Raw genomic sequence first — 13,254 nt, 5'->3', positions numbered from 1 at the left:
TTGTCTACATGGATCAATTCTTTTAAAAAAAAAGCACTTTTTTGTTTTAAAGTTTTTTTTATTTGTTAGTTTTTTACTGTTGACAGTTAAAACAAAAGTACATGTTTTGTTGACTTTATTATAATTGACTCTTTTTAATTGTATGTATCTTTAAAAAAAACATACCCGGTAGCCTATACAAAAGAGACCAAAATATCTTCTCCAGAAATCGTTCATAGTAGTGTTCAGAGGTGAAATTCAACTCTGTACTTGGGATACAAAGAACCGTATTTTAAGGAACAGTATGTAAGAAATTTATATCAATTAATCATAAAATGGCCCTGATATGTCAGTAGACAATAAGAAATCATTTTAATTTCAAATACTTATATCACTGACAACAGTGGTCCGGCCAGGATATTGTCATTTCAAAAGTGGAGTTGCAGCCCTCAACTGATGTTTATGTTGTCATGTTGTGTATTGGCCACCAGTGGTGTGATTGCAGTACCAGTTTTAGCCACAAATTGCAGTACCAGTTTTAGCCACAATCCTACATACTGTTCCTTTAACATGTAAACTTGAACACGGCTAGATGCACAATTGTTTGTAATAACAAAAGCAACGATTAATTCTTGACAGATATCTCCATTTGACTCTGTACGTTTATAAATGCAATGCAAAGAAAAGCTTCTAAAGAATAAGAAATTCTTGTGCATATTAATGCATTAGTTAGTAAGGCTTAAACTTCACAGAGCCCATGAAACAGTTGTAAACCCTTCTTGGGCAAATGCTTTCAGATCTATAAATGAGATTAAAGTTCTCACATATTGACAAACCTTGGTACAGCTTGTAGGGTAAATGGCACTAGTACACAAAGTAAAATTTACTTTTATGTGAAAGGAAAACAGTCACTCGCTCTTATAGTGTACACTAAATTTATGATCAATTATCAAACCCATGATCGATCTGATCCAGCTGCATTTGATCTTGTTCTCACGCTACAGAAAGCACTTGTTGGTAGTCATGTAAACATCACTCACGCATTTCCCCTTATATCATTTTACACATAGCTGTATCATTATGTTAGAGGGCTCTAAACACTGATCTTCACATCGCTACAGTGTATAGCTCACATTGTGTGTCCCCGTGAGCACGCTCAATAGAGGTGACGGCACGCATGCGAATAGCTCTCATGCTGCATGTTCCATCCTCTCAACGCCTCATCCTCCAGTTCCCCTCAATCTCAAAAGGGATGTAAACTGTATTGGGACTGAAAGGCAGAAGTTTACTTTCAAGGATTCTCAACAGACCACTTGGAAGACAAAGTTAGTACGTGGCATCCACTGCATTGATGTTGCTGTCCAGCTGGTGTCGGAGAGAGAGTCGGGCCTTGGTGGAAAAATAGGCCTGTGGACACAAACTGCTGCCGCTGTCCCCTTCGCTGCCCCAGGAGGTAGTGGATAACAACCGTGGTTTCACAACTTCTCTTTCTACTGTGAAAGAAATAGAGCAATGGAAATGTGTTTTAAAAATAAAATGTTACGATGTTAAAACCATCCATGACCTTTTTAATATCTAGATATTATGTTTTGCTATAATGTGATTGTCTAAGAAAATGTGTACACTTCATGTCAAGTCACTATTTCACCACTTTAAATAATTTTTGATCTTCATCGCAGTTAACTTCAATATATCTGTGGAATAATGTTTAGTGTGGACTTTATTGGGCGGTTTCCCGGACAGGGTTTATTCTAGTACCAAACTATAAAAAATTCATGTTTGAGCTGCTTTAAAGGCAGGGTGCATGATCTCTAAAAGCCAATATTACATTTGAAATCACCTAAACAAAAACGACCCTACCCCAATAGAATCTGGACCTTCATTTGATAGACCCGCCGCACACATACGCAAAAGATACATGTTTCTAATATTTTTACAGGCAACGATGTCGGTTAGTAGCCCCTTACTGCTGATTGGCTACAAGTGTGTTTTGGTAGTCGGCCCGACTTTTTTCAAAAATCACGCACCCCACCTTTAATTTAAAAACATCTTGTACTGACATATCTTAACATATATCAGTGCCATTGTTTAACATCAAGATGCACACCAGTATGTTTTTTTTTTTTTTTGTAAGCTATGTTTGTAAAAACTTCTTGAATGTTCTAATATATTTAAGGCCTAGCCCTGGATTCATTAAAAAACCTGTACGGGAAACCGCCTGTCCGGCAAAATATCTTTTTTTTTAAATGTCCAAAAACATATATTTGCTGAAATATATTTTGGAAATATATATATATTTTTATTCATATTTTGTATATTTTGAAATATATATATATCGCATTGAAAGAAAACCTTACATTAAACATAACAGGCTTGTAAAGGTTAAAATTATATATATTGTCAAGTTCAAAAATATACTTGATACAGTTATATTGCAAAATATATTTTAGCCAAGAATACATTTCTTGCCATATGGGTTGTAAAATAAGAAATATATTTGCTTGCCCTTAATTTTTTTTTTTAAATAGGTTGAGTTTTAACCATATCAACATATATTTTCAAATTTAAAAATATATTTAGCATATATTTAAAACTTTTTTCCACAAAAATGTATTTTTGCCGTATGGAAAGCATATAAAACTGCAAGAAATTGCTGTGAATTGTGATGTCACCTAATTTCATCGTTTGACTTGATTAAGATTATTAAGTGTCTTTTTGGTTTAACCCTTATGTGTTGTTGGGGACATACAGTCAGTATGCTGCACAAAACTAAAAATGCATCAAAGCCAATGTTTTACTAATCTTTGACATGCCCAAGTGAAAAAGGTGATAAAAATCCAGTCCACAATCACTTTTTACATTGAAAATTAGTCATTTTAAAATCATGGTTTTTTTTTTTTAAACATTTGGTCGTTTTGATCAGTACTAAAGTTGATTATCAGATTCATGCAAACAATTTGAAAGAAATATTAATCTGATGCATTTTTACAGCCGTTTAATTTAGTGGCTTTTTTGTACACGAACAACACAAAAGGGTAGTGAATTTGAACAATGCACAAGGGTTAAAGAACATTGTCTGTGAACATTGAAAATGTGTTACCTGTCTCTGGAGGGCATTGTTTTTTGCACCTTTCCCTGAAGCGTCTGTAGAATGGGAAGCACTGAAGCATTTTCACACCCATATCAGCAGAGGGCGCTAAAGGACAAAACAAAGACCTGTCAGCAAACTCACTATATTTATAAAAAATTTTCGTAACACTGATTTATCAGAAGAAATGTCAGCGAAGTTCTGTCTAATCTTAATTTCATTGATGACGCGTTCAATAATTGTTTGGGTTAAAGTAGGCTACACATCTCTTTGCTCTGCTAATCCCATAGAGACTACACTGAGACTTCCAGTACATCTGAAAGAGGACATTTCACAAGACTTTTTTGAGATGTAAAATAAATCTTTGGTGTACCCAGAGTAAAAGTACTAGCTCAAAATAACATATAGATAATTGTTAAAATCGCCACTTTGTAAGTGTGAGCAAAAATGTGGCGTTTTGGGTGTGTCCTTTAAAATGCAAATGAGCTGATCTCTGCATTAAATGGTTGGTGTCGTGATTGGATAGTGCAGATTAAGGGGCAGTATTATCCCCTTCTGACATCATAAGGGGAGCTAAATTTCAATTACCTATTTTTTCACATGCTTGCAGAGAATGGTTTACCAAAACTAAGATACTGTGTTTTTCTTTTACACATTTTCTAGGTTGATAGAAACACTGGGGACCCCCTTTAATTGCTATTACACGGCAGGTAAACTCAGTTAGCCACTTCTTGGTTTAGCCCTGTTGTCAGTGTAGGCGACGTGTCACTGTTTAAATACATTTGCATTTTAACATTTGCATTTTATTTTTACATTGTTCAACAATTTTTGTAAAAACAAAACAGCTAAAACTGGTGTGCAGGTTTTAGCTGGCGTTGGCTGGTTTAAGATGGTACTTCCAACATGGCAAAGCTGATCAAGTCAGTGAGTCAGCTAGTCTTCAGCCATAACCAAAGTCCAGTTTGACTATCTTAAAAAGTGATCAAAGCATATCTACTGCTTGCTACACCTGCTTAAATCAGGCTGGAAAACCAGCTAAAACCAGCCCCCTTGCTTATACTGGTTTTAGTTGTTTTTTCAGTAGGGCAATTGTATTATGATCCATTTCTAAACTCAAGTTCACATTACTACTGATGATTTGCAAATATTATACTGACTAATATAAGAGTTAAACTGGAAACAACTAAATTCATCAGAGAGGGTCAAAAGCAAAGCAGAGTAGTCTTGCCTTTCCCCATTTCCACCTGCTATATGCTTTATAAATCCAATCTGTCAGAAACCAATGCAATAAGGCACTTTAGTGGTACACCTGCATGTATATCTTGGAAATTTTGTGCAATCAAATGATGATAAGACTTGGGAGGTGCATATGAACACAAACAACACAAAGTTAAATATCTACAGGAGTAGGCCATAATTGGTAATAAGATCAAATGTATTCAAGTCATAAGTATCAATGATAAAATGTCATGCCATATTTTCTACTAAGTTCACCTTACACCCACATTTTTCACCACACATAATAAACTCTGTGCGTGTTGTGTCACAAAACCATGTCAGCACATGCCATAAAATGTTTTTTTTTTTTCATTTTTACACAACTTTCTGTTCCCACCTGTTTAGCTCTGTGGTAAACTCTCAATGCCTAAGTATATGCCTGAAGACAAAATCAAGTTGAAAGCAGCATGTTTTCTTACATTTGAAAGCAAAATAACCCTTGATTGAACTGATTAACTTTGAGAAATAAATGATGTTGAATTAAATACATTGGAGATGTGAGAGCTCCTTGTTTTGCGGGGAAAATAATGTCAAATAGATCTCCTTGCATTCATTCACATGCTTTAGTTATGATCACGATTTGAGTTGCAGCACTTTGTATCACTCATGGTTATTTAAAGCGTCAAACTTATAATAATTGTCTTTCAGCAGCTCAACGGGTAGAACATGATGCTAAGAACACCAAGGTCAAAGGTTCAATTTTTGGAGAACACACACTCTAAAAATGGCTGGGTTATTTTTGACCCCTAATATAAATATTGGACAGAACACCCCGTGGGTTAAAATTGACACAATGCTGGGTTGTTTTAACCCAATTGTCGGGTTATTATAATTCATGGTTGCATATAACAAAATCCAGCATGGGGCCATTTTTTACCCAGCATGTGTTCTGTCCAATATGCACTCTGCGTTACATTAAATAAAAATCTGGGTCAATTACAAAACAAGCTCCTAAAAATGTTTTTGAGTCAGGAAAGTTTTGTTTATTGAACAACATTTAGTACATTTTAATAATTTTTTTACAATATCTTTGATATCCCATTAAAAAAATGTCAGGTGGTGCAACAAATAATTGTTTATTTGCCAGATATGTTTATTGCGCTCCCTGTGTCATGGTGATTGTTTGTTTGTTTGATAGTGGCATTTAAATTTATAATTCTAAAAATAGTTTGAAAGTGTAAAAAAAATTACCATAAAACTGACATTTAAGAACTATAAAAAAACTATAATTAACAATGACATATTTAGTAGTATAATAAGAATCACGGACAACCTATTAACATTTTTAGCTACATTATTATCTTATACTAAAATTATTTAGTTTAATGTTTTTTATTTCTTAGAGACATTCAGTTGCACCCTTTGACTGGTTGCACCACCTGACCTCTGCAATGAATTTACATTCTTACTTGGATGCTTAGATAAGTATACTTTTAAATACAATTAATATGTGTTTCATAAAATATAATTTTTTCTAGTTTTACATTGGTTGCACCACCTGACACAGAAAGTGTACTAGCCAGTGGTGGTTCGGGACTGCTCCTCCGAGGGGCGCAAATTCAAAATATGTGTTCGGAGTGTCATGTGTGGTGCTCGTGTTTTCAATATGTGTTCGTTGCGTCATGTGAACCATGTGCATCACGTGTTTTGTCAAAACAAGTGGCTGCTGCACACGCGTCAAAACTGTTCCTGACAAAAGAGACGCTCACATTTACAAAACACACGCAAGGCACTCACTTAACAGTAAACTCTGATTACGCATGAGATTATGCAAGTATCTGGCAAACATGAGCGTCTTTGTTATCACAAACCCTTAAGACGCGCCCGCAACAGGCACCCACTTTGACAAGACACGTGATGCAGGTTCACTCAACGCACAGAACACATAGTTGACGAACTTCGCATCGTGCGCCCTCGAATAAAGAAGTCACCGGCCGCCACTGGCACTATAGCCACCCATTATTGAAGTAGCTATTTTTCAGTATTTGAAAGAAATATTCAAACTTTTCACTCAGCCATGAAGACCACCTTGTTTCACTGGATGATAGAGTATTATGTTTACTGTTGTTAACTTCTTAATAAACGGCCTATGATTGCAGTTGTACTATACTTTTCAGAACATTCAAATTGTTGGACAAAAGTTTTTCACTTATCCTAACATCCCATCAATACTGATATTCAAAGGTTTCGAAACATAAAATAATCCAAAAAGTATCTTATTTTGAATTTTTACTCATTTAAACACCAATTTTAACAGTTGAAAAAAACTGGGACTGGGCAGACTGGGACTAAAAATTTGCACTGGACTTTCTCACCACACCCTGTTCCCAACATAGCATACTGGATCATTGGTGCACAGGCTATTTTTAAACACCATCATTCAGAAACATAAATGCTACTTAAACCTCTAAGAAAGTCACATTTATTATGAAATTATGCAGTTGAACTAATTGCCAATGGCATCTTACTAGCCATAACATAACATAAAACAAAGTAACACCTGTAACTCCCAGTGCTCCAGATGGCCAGTCCGCCACTGGCCCTGCCTGCTATTTTACAAGTTTGAGATACCAAACAATTAATTATATTTATTTTTAAAAATACTGAAAAAATATTTAAATTAAATAGGTTTATAATGTTTCAAGTTATTTTTATAGTAAATAATGCTCCCGGACACAAAAAAATGCATGTCATGTTATTGACCTATCAAATTAATGCATGTAAATAAATGGGAAAGTGTCTTATTTTACATTCACAGATTCCAGGTCCAATTATCACTATATGTCTATACTGTATATAAAAACAAACTCTATTACGAACAGATTCAAATGGTTGTCATTGATCAAGTGTGGAGAACACTGTGTTCAGGGATTTTCTCCAAAATCTTTTCCAGTACTTAAGTTGAGAAGCCAAAGAAGATTTTTTACATTTCTCTTGGTAGCACTAAATCCCCACACAAATATACATATTTCCAGTGCAGTTTTAGATTTCCAAGTCATGAAAAACTAAATGCAGCATGATGAAAAACAAGGAGTTCTGCAACCACTGGCCTTAGCTCTCCAAAAGCTTGAGACGTTAAAAATGCACAAGTGTACTCAAGAGAAGAATTCTTGCTGTTTTTGGGCAAAGGATTGTTACCGATCTTTTAGTAGATTTGATTTTTTGAAAACATCCCCATTTATGTGCAAAATATTTCTCTTAGAACTCTAAATAAACATATGGAAGGGCTAAAAGGGTTCTGAATAAATTCCCTCAAGTGCTTAGTCTCTGGCAAAATTTGTATGTAACAAAGCCCAAAACATATCTCATGGCGGAGAAAAACACAAGTAAAGAGAAATGAAAGAGATTTGAAGTCAAGAAACAGATCTTTTCTTTCTTCTTTCTTTTGATGTTACACTCAAACAAAGGTACAAGAAGGTACAAAGTTGTCACTGGGTTGGATATTGGTATCCCAAATGTAGAGTTGTATAGTACTTAAGTATTTTTACTTTCTACATAAAAGTAAATTTTCAATTATTCTTATTATATTAGTGTTTTTCTTTGGAAAACAAACATTCCAAAACATATTATCATAATTTTTACTCCACTACATTTCATTATTTCAAGTTTTTGGTTTATATTTAATATTTAAGTACATTAAATATCTAGTAATTTTTTGTACTTTTACTTAAGTAAAAATGTTTTTCGTACTTTTACTCAAGAAAGTAAAAGTACACAATTTTTATGTAACTAGGCATTAAATCAATTTTAATATGCAATATATAATGAATACACAGTAGGATTTTATGCTTTAGAATGTAGTGAACATTTTTTAGTAAAGAAAAGTTAATTTTTTCCCAAGAAACACACTCTGATAAAGCATAGATGCTTGGAAAATGTAACTAAAACACTTAAGTATTATACACCTCTGCCCAAATGTACCGATAAACTGATATCTCAAAGGTACACATCTGTACTAGAATGGTACATATTAGGAGCCTTTTAAGGGTACAGTCCAAGTGAACTTTTGTTCATTTTTTTTCTGAGAGTACACCTTTAAAAAGGTTTTTGAAACTTAGACATAACATAGGCTATACTATTTAGAACTGTTTTTGGCCACATATTTATAAATATATTACAAAACAGGCGTTTTACACACACACACACACACACACACACACACACACACACACACACACACACACACACACACACACACACACACACACACACACACACACAGAGAGAGAGAGAGAGAGAGAGAGAGAGAGAGAAACATCCTTATAAGGTCTTTAATCTGCAGACCAAACATGATTACTCTTTCAATATGATTTACTAAACAGACTAAGAGATCGGTTTACATGTTCACAAGTGTTGTAAACAAAGCATAGAAGGCTTCAAAATAACAGCAGAGTATAGTGTAATTTATTCCATTTTATACAACAGTTCTTTCTGGTTCTCGAATCTGATTGGCTAAGACCTATGCGATATTGTGCTGATAACAGCACTGTAGCCGCTTCACCTTTAGTATTATTCCGCCACCTAGTGAATGGAGGTCCTAAGCAGGCTCATCTCTGAATGGAAAAACACATACGCGCTGTTTGAATCACTCTCCGTGTATCTCATTAGTTTACTAGCTCATAAATCAGTCTGAATCCCCAATCTGAAGTTATTAGTCAAAGATCGGCGCTCTTGGATGTTACGTTACAGTTAATGGGAGAAATGTCTTGTCACATCGTGTGGATTATTAACACTTGGAAAGAGGAATATAAACACTCGTTTTTTTCCTGGAGCTATATTTCTTATCAGAACGCGAAAACACCGTGAAACAGCAGGTAAGCACCGCAGCTTTTAAATGTGGACATTGATCATTTACTTTATCGTGACCTGACTATTAAAACATGTTATGAGATATCGCCACTGGTATATTTATAAGCAGCATGCAAAAACATATCTCTGACACTTATAAAAAACAGTTTTATATAGTACTGACAAGAACAAAGTTTAATAATAATAATCGAGTGCTCGTATCACGTTAAGAATAAATGAGAAAGCAATAGTAACGTTATACAAATAGTTTTATTAACTTTTACCTCGCGCCAAAACAATAACAACACAAAAGACACTAAATATGAATTAAAAAACAAGTAATAGTTTGATCATGACACCAAATACTGCTGATTTGATCTCATTTTGACGATCATAAACAAACAAGGCCAACATGAGAGCCGGGGTATCTCTGTCAGAAATGTAGCCCAGAGAGGGCGGTGGTCAGCGGGGCGAGTGAACACTGATGTCCGCTCATGCTTTGGTTCTCATTCGTACCGAATCTCACTAAGCAAACGTTCAAACAGGCGCTATCTTTACTAATCGACTGCAGATTTAAATATAATACATATACATTCTCGACTGAACTAATCTTAAAACTACACTTTGTGACCAAGAAACGGTAATATAAAGTAACGGCTTTTCCGTCCATTGAGTTGTTATGAGTTTCAAAGCAGCCGAAAGTTTTACCTGTCATTCTGGCCGCCCTCAAATCCGTGGCGGAAGAAGTAGTTCTCAAACAAAGAGGTTTTTAAAATAACTCCGTTGTTGTTTTCTAGTTTTCGTTTTTCAAACGTGTGCCGTCGAACTGTTGTATAAAAGCAATATCGCTCTCGGAGTCGTGTGATATAGCTCTATATCATCACGGCTGTGATTGCCTCCGGCACTCGGCCTGCGGCCTCGTGCCTCTGGCCTAGTCACAGCCGTGATGATGTAGAGCTGTATCGCACTCCTACTCGAGCGATATTGCTTAATTATCTCCTCTCACTTTTCTGGGATTAAAGGGATAGTTCACCCAAAAATGAAAATTCTGTCATAATTTTCTTTGTTCTGATGAACACGAAGGAAGATATTTTGAGGTATGTTTGTAACTAAACCGATCAGAGGCCCCATTCACTTCCATAGTATTCATTTATTCTACTATAAAAGTGAATGGGGCTCACTAAGTTTGGTTACAAACATTCCTCGAAATTTCTTCCTTTGTGGTTATCAGAACAAAGAAATGTATACAGGTTTGTAACAACATGAGAGTGACTGATGATGACAGAATTTTTATTTTTGGGTGAACTATCCCTTTAAGTCTCTGTCACGCATTCAGTAGCACAAGCTTCAGAGAAAAGCAAAAGCTGTCACAATCCTGTCTCTCATTGATTTACTTCACACAGTCATATGCTGTTCAAGAATTCCAGAAATGACTTATCAAAACATCAACACTGTTGAAGAATGTTTGCTAAGGCTATAAGCCAATACCCGCCACGGCAGCACAGCATGAGTTCCTGCTGCGATTTAATCGTAATGTACTACTGTATAGAGAACAGCCAATTAATCAGTATTTTCACTGCCCCTCCCACAAGCCCTTCATCATCAAGCTGTTTGCGCTCGCGCGCGCTCTGTCCATTGACTCGCGTTGCGTATGTGCAGTACGTGACGCGCTCTGGTAGAGGGGCGACTGTGGGTTCTTTTATACAGTACAGGCGAATGAATATAAATTATTGAGTATGAAAGGATGTTTACAAATCCACTTGTAATTCTCCGTGCAGACTTCAAAGCTATTTGTGGCCTGGACTGCATCATTGGTGGAAAAGTACGTTACATAAAATCTCAAGAGATCAGCGAGAGTTCAGGCAGGGGAAGAGTAAATCTCTAATGCAAAAAAGAGAGAGAAACTCCTGGGCTGAATAAAACCTTCAATGTTTTTACTTTAAAGTTCACAAGTATGCGAGCTGAATGCAAATTTAATCGAGTTCATCAAATATTTAATGCTGTCTAAACAATACTGAGATACTAGCAGAGATGTTTCGGTTTAATTACAGCATTTATTCACAGTGACACTCAGCAGTGTTTTTATTAGGAAATCTTATTCCCAGGAGCAAAGTTTGACTTGAATATGTGTTATGAGACACTCCCACTTTGACACACTTGCAGTGTTTAACAACCTACACTGTACAACAGCGAACATACAGCCTACTTAGATTTAAATTGCCCTTTAAAATATATTTTAACGCAATGGATTAAATCGAATATATTATAAATTTAAAATAAACATAATAGGCTATATAAATGCATAATAAATATTATAAACAATACATAATCCATTTGTCAGTAAACTCACCAGTCGTTTTCCTAACGCACGCGTATTCTGGCTGTATGTGCAGAAAGTTCTTATTCAAACTGACTTGCGATGATTGAGATCTTCACACTGACAGTTCACTGACGATAGGTAGCCTACAGTATGTATACAGTTCAGCTATGACAGCATGGAAAGCTTCAGGTCTGAGCGCACGGGACGTTCAGCTTTAAATAGCTTATCTGAGAAGCACGCCCTCCTCCTCTTTCTCACCCTCCTCCTCCTCCTCTTTTACGCGGTAGCTTTGTACTGGCAACTCTCCAGAAAATATTGTGAAAACATTCTCGCTATACAGGGACAGTTTACTAAACTATGAAGGAATTTTACGTGTAGTTGGTTTTTTTCCGTTAAACAACTATAAGCTTCTTAAAGTTCTCCTAAAATTTATTTTAGTACCTATATAAAGGCACAGAGGAATAGATGATTAATTCAATTACTGGAGACATAAAGAAGTGAATGGGCAATCTCTCAAGAGATAGAACAGATGGGATTATAATTCTTTTGGAAAGCCATTGTGACACTTCACACAGTTAACTGCTCTGCTACAATTTGGCATACATGCAAATACAAGCTATCATCTCCACCTGTCTATTTCCCTTGCACTGCAATTTAAATCTTAATGCAAAAGAAGTCGTTAATACTTTGGATTTACTGTGACTTTAATTTTCTATAGTTAATAAAGTTTTCCCCTAATCACAGCTCTGCCATTCATAGGCCTACCAGAAAATATACAAGTATTGTATGTACATTACGTGAAAGCTTTTTAAGAATATATAGATGTTGTTTAAAAAGAACTTGAGCCTGAAGTCTTAACTTGTCTTTAAGTAAAAATAAAGAAAAATATAATAATCTTTTGTGTGTGTGTAACCAGCAAATTAAAGGAAATGTATTATTATTCACTTTTATTTTCTGTTGTTAGTGATTTTTCACCATGCATGCAGTGGAAATTTACAGAGACAAATTCCAAAGGAGAAACAGATTAGAATTCTGAACAGCAAGCCGGTTGCAAAATCTGGGTTACAGGGTAGGGCCCCCCATTGCCCGTCATTACTATTGTGTGACTGCGTACCAATAGAATTAATCCTTTTGCCACTGATCAGAGAGCAGTTTGAAGTCTTTGCTTTTTGTGAAGGTCTTTATGTCTTGCGTTCAAAGGCTGATCTAATAACAGTGTTTAACTATGAATAAATCACAAGGTTCCTTTACTTTGTATCATCCATGTAGGACTGCAAGAAATTTTCCTTTTTAACTCTTAAATCATTAACCGAGGTTAATGGTTTGGTGAAAAAACCTTCTTTTTAAATGTTGTTCATAACTTCAGCTCTAGTCCCACATGTAAACATTTGTGGTTTCATAAATAAATACGCTAAATATAGTTTGCTATATTATACAAATATGCTATAGTCTATATTGTACGCCTCAGATTCAATTACAGTCGCAGAATATAGGTACATGAAGGTACAAAAGTTGTAACTGGGCGGTACCTTTCAAAAAGTACACTTTTATAAAGGGAACAAATTGGAACACCCTGGTACCTTAGAGGTACCTCAAAAGTATACATAAAATGGTACATATAAGGACCTTTTTAAAGTCTTCAATATTTTACTATGTTTTTACCTCAACTTAGACGAATTAATACATACCTATGTTTTTTTCAATGCGTGCACTTAATCTTTGTAAAGCCCCATTCATTCCTTAGGATCCAAACAGGGTTGAATTTAGAAGCCACCAAACACTTGTTTTGCATATTTAAAGG

General features: G+C 35.3%; 1 long non-coding RNA gene across 1 annotated transcript; it reads right to left on the bottom strand.

The window, feature by feature from the left end:
* Positions 1 to 1,128: 1,128 nt before the first annotated feature.
* Positions 1,129 to 11,663, bottom strand: LOC129439752 (uncharacterized). The gene is made up of 3 exons (XR_008642907.2): positions 11,484 to 11,663; positions 3,080 to 3,175; positions 1,129 to 1,472 (listed from the first exon to the last, which is right to left on the bottom strand). It is a non-coding gene; the product is annotated as an uncharacterized lncRNA (long non-coding RNA).
* Positions 11,664 to 13,254: the final 1,591 nt, after the last annotated feature.

The sequence above is a fragment of the Misgurnus anguillicaudatus genome, chromosome 21, assembly GCF_027580225.2.
Source record: "Misgurnus anguillicaudatus chromosome 21, ASM2758022v2, whole genome shotgun sequence".
In the NCBI taxonomy this organism is placed as follows: Eukaryota; Metazoa; Chordata; class Actinopteri; order Cypriniformes; family Cobitidae; genus Misgurnus; species Misgurnus anguillicaudatus.
This window is presented reverse-complemented; position numbering and strand designations above follow the sequence as displayed.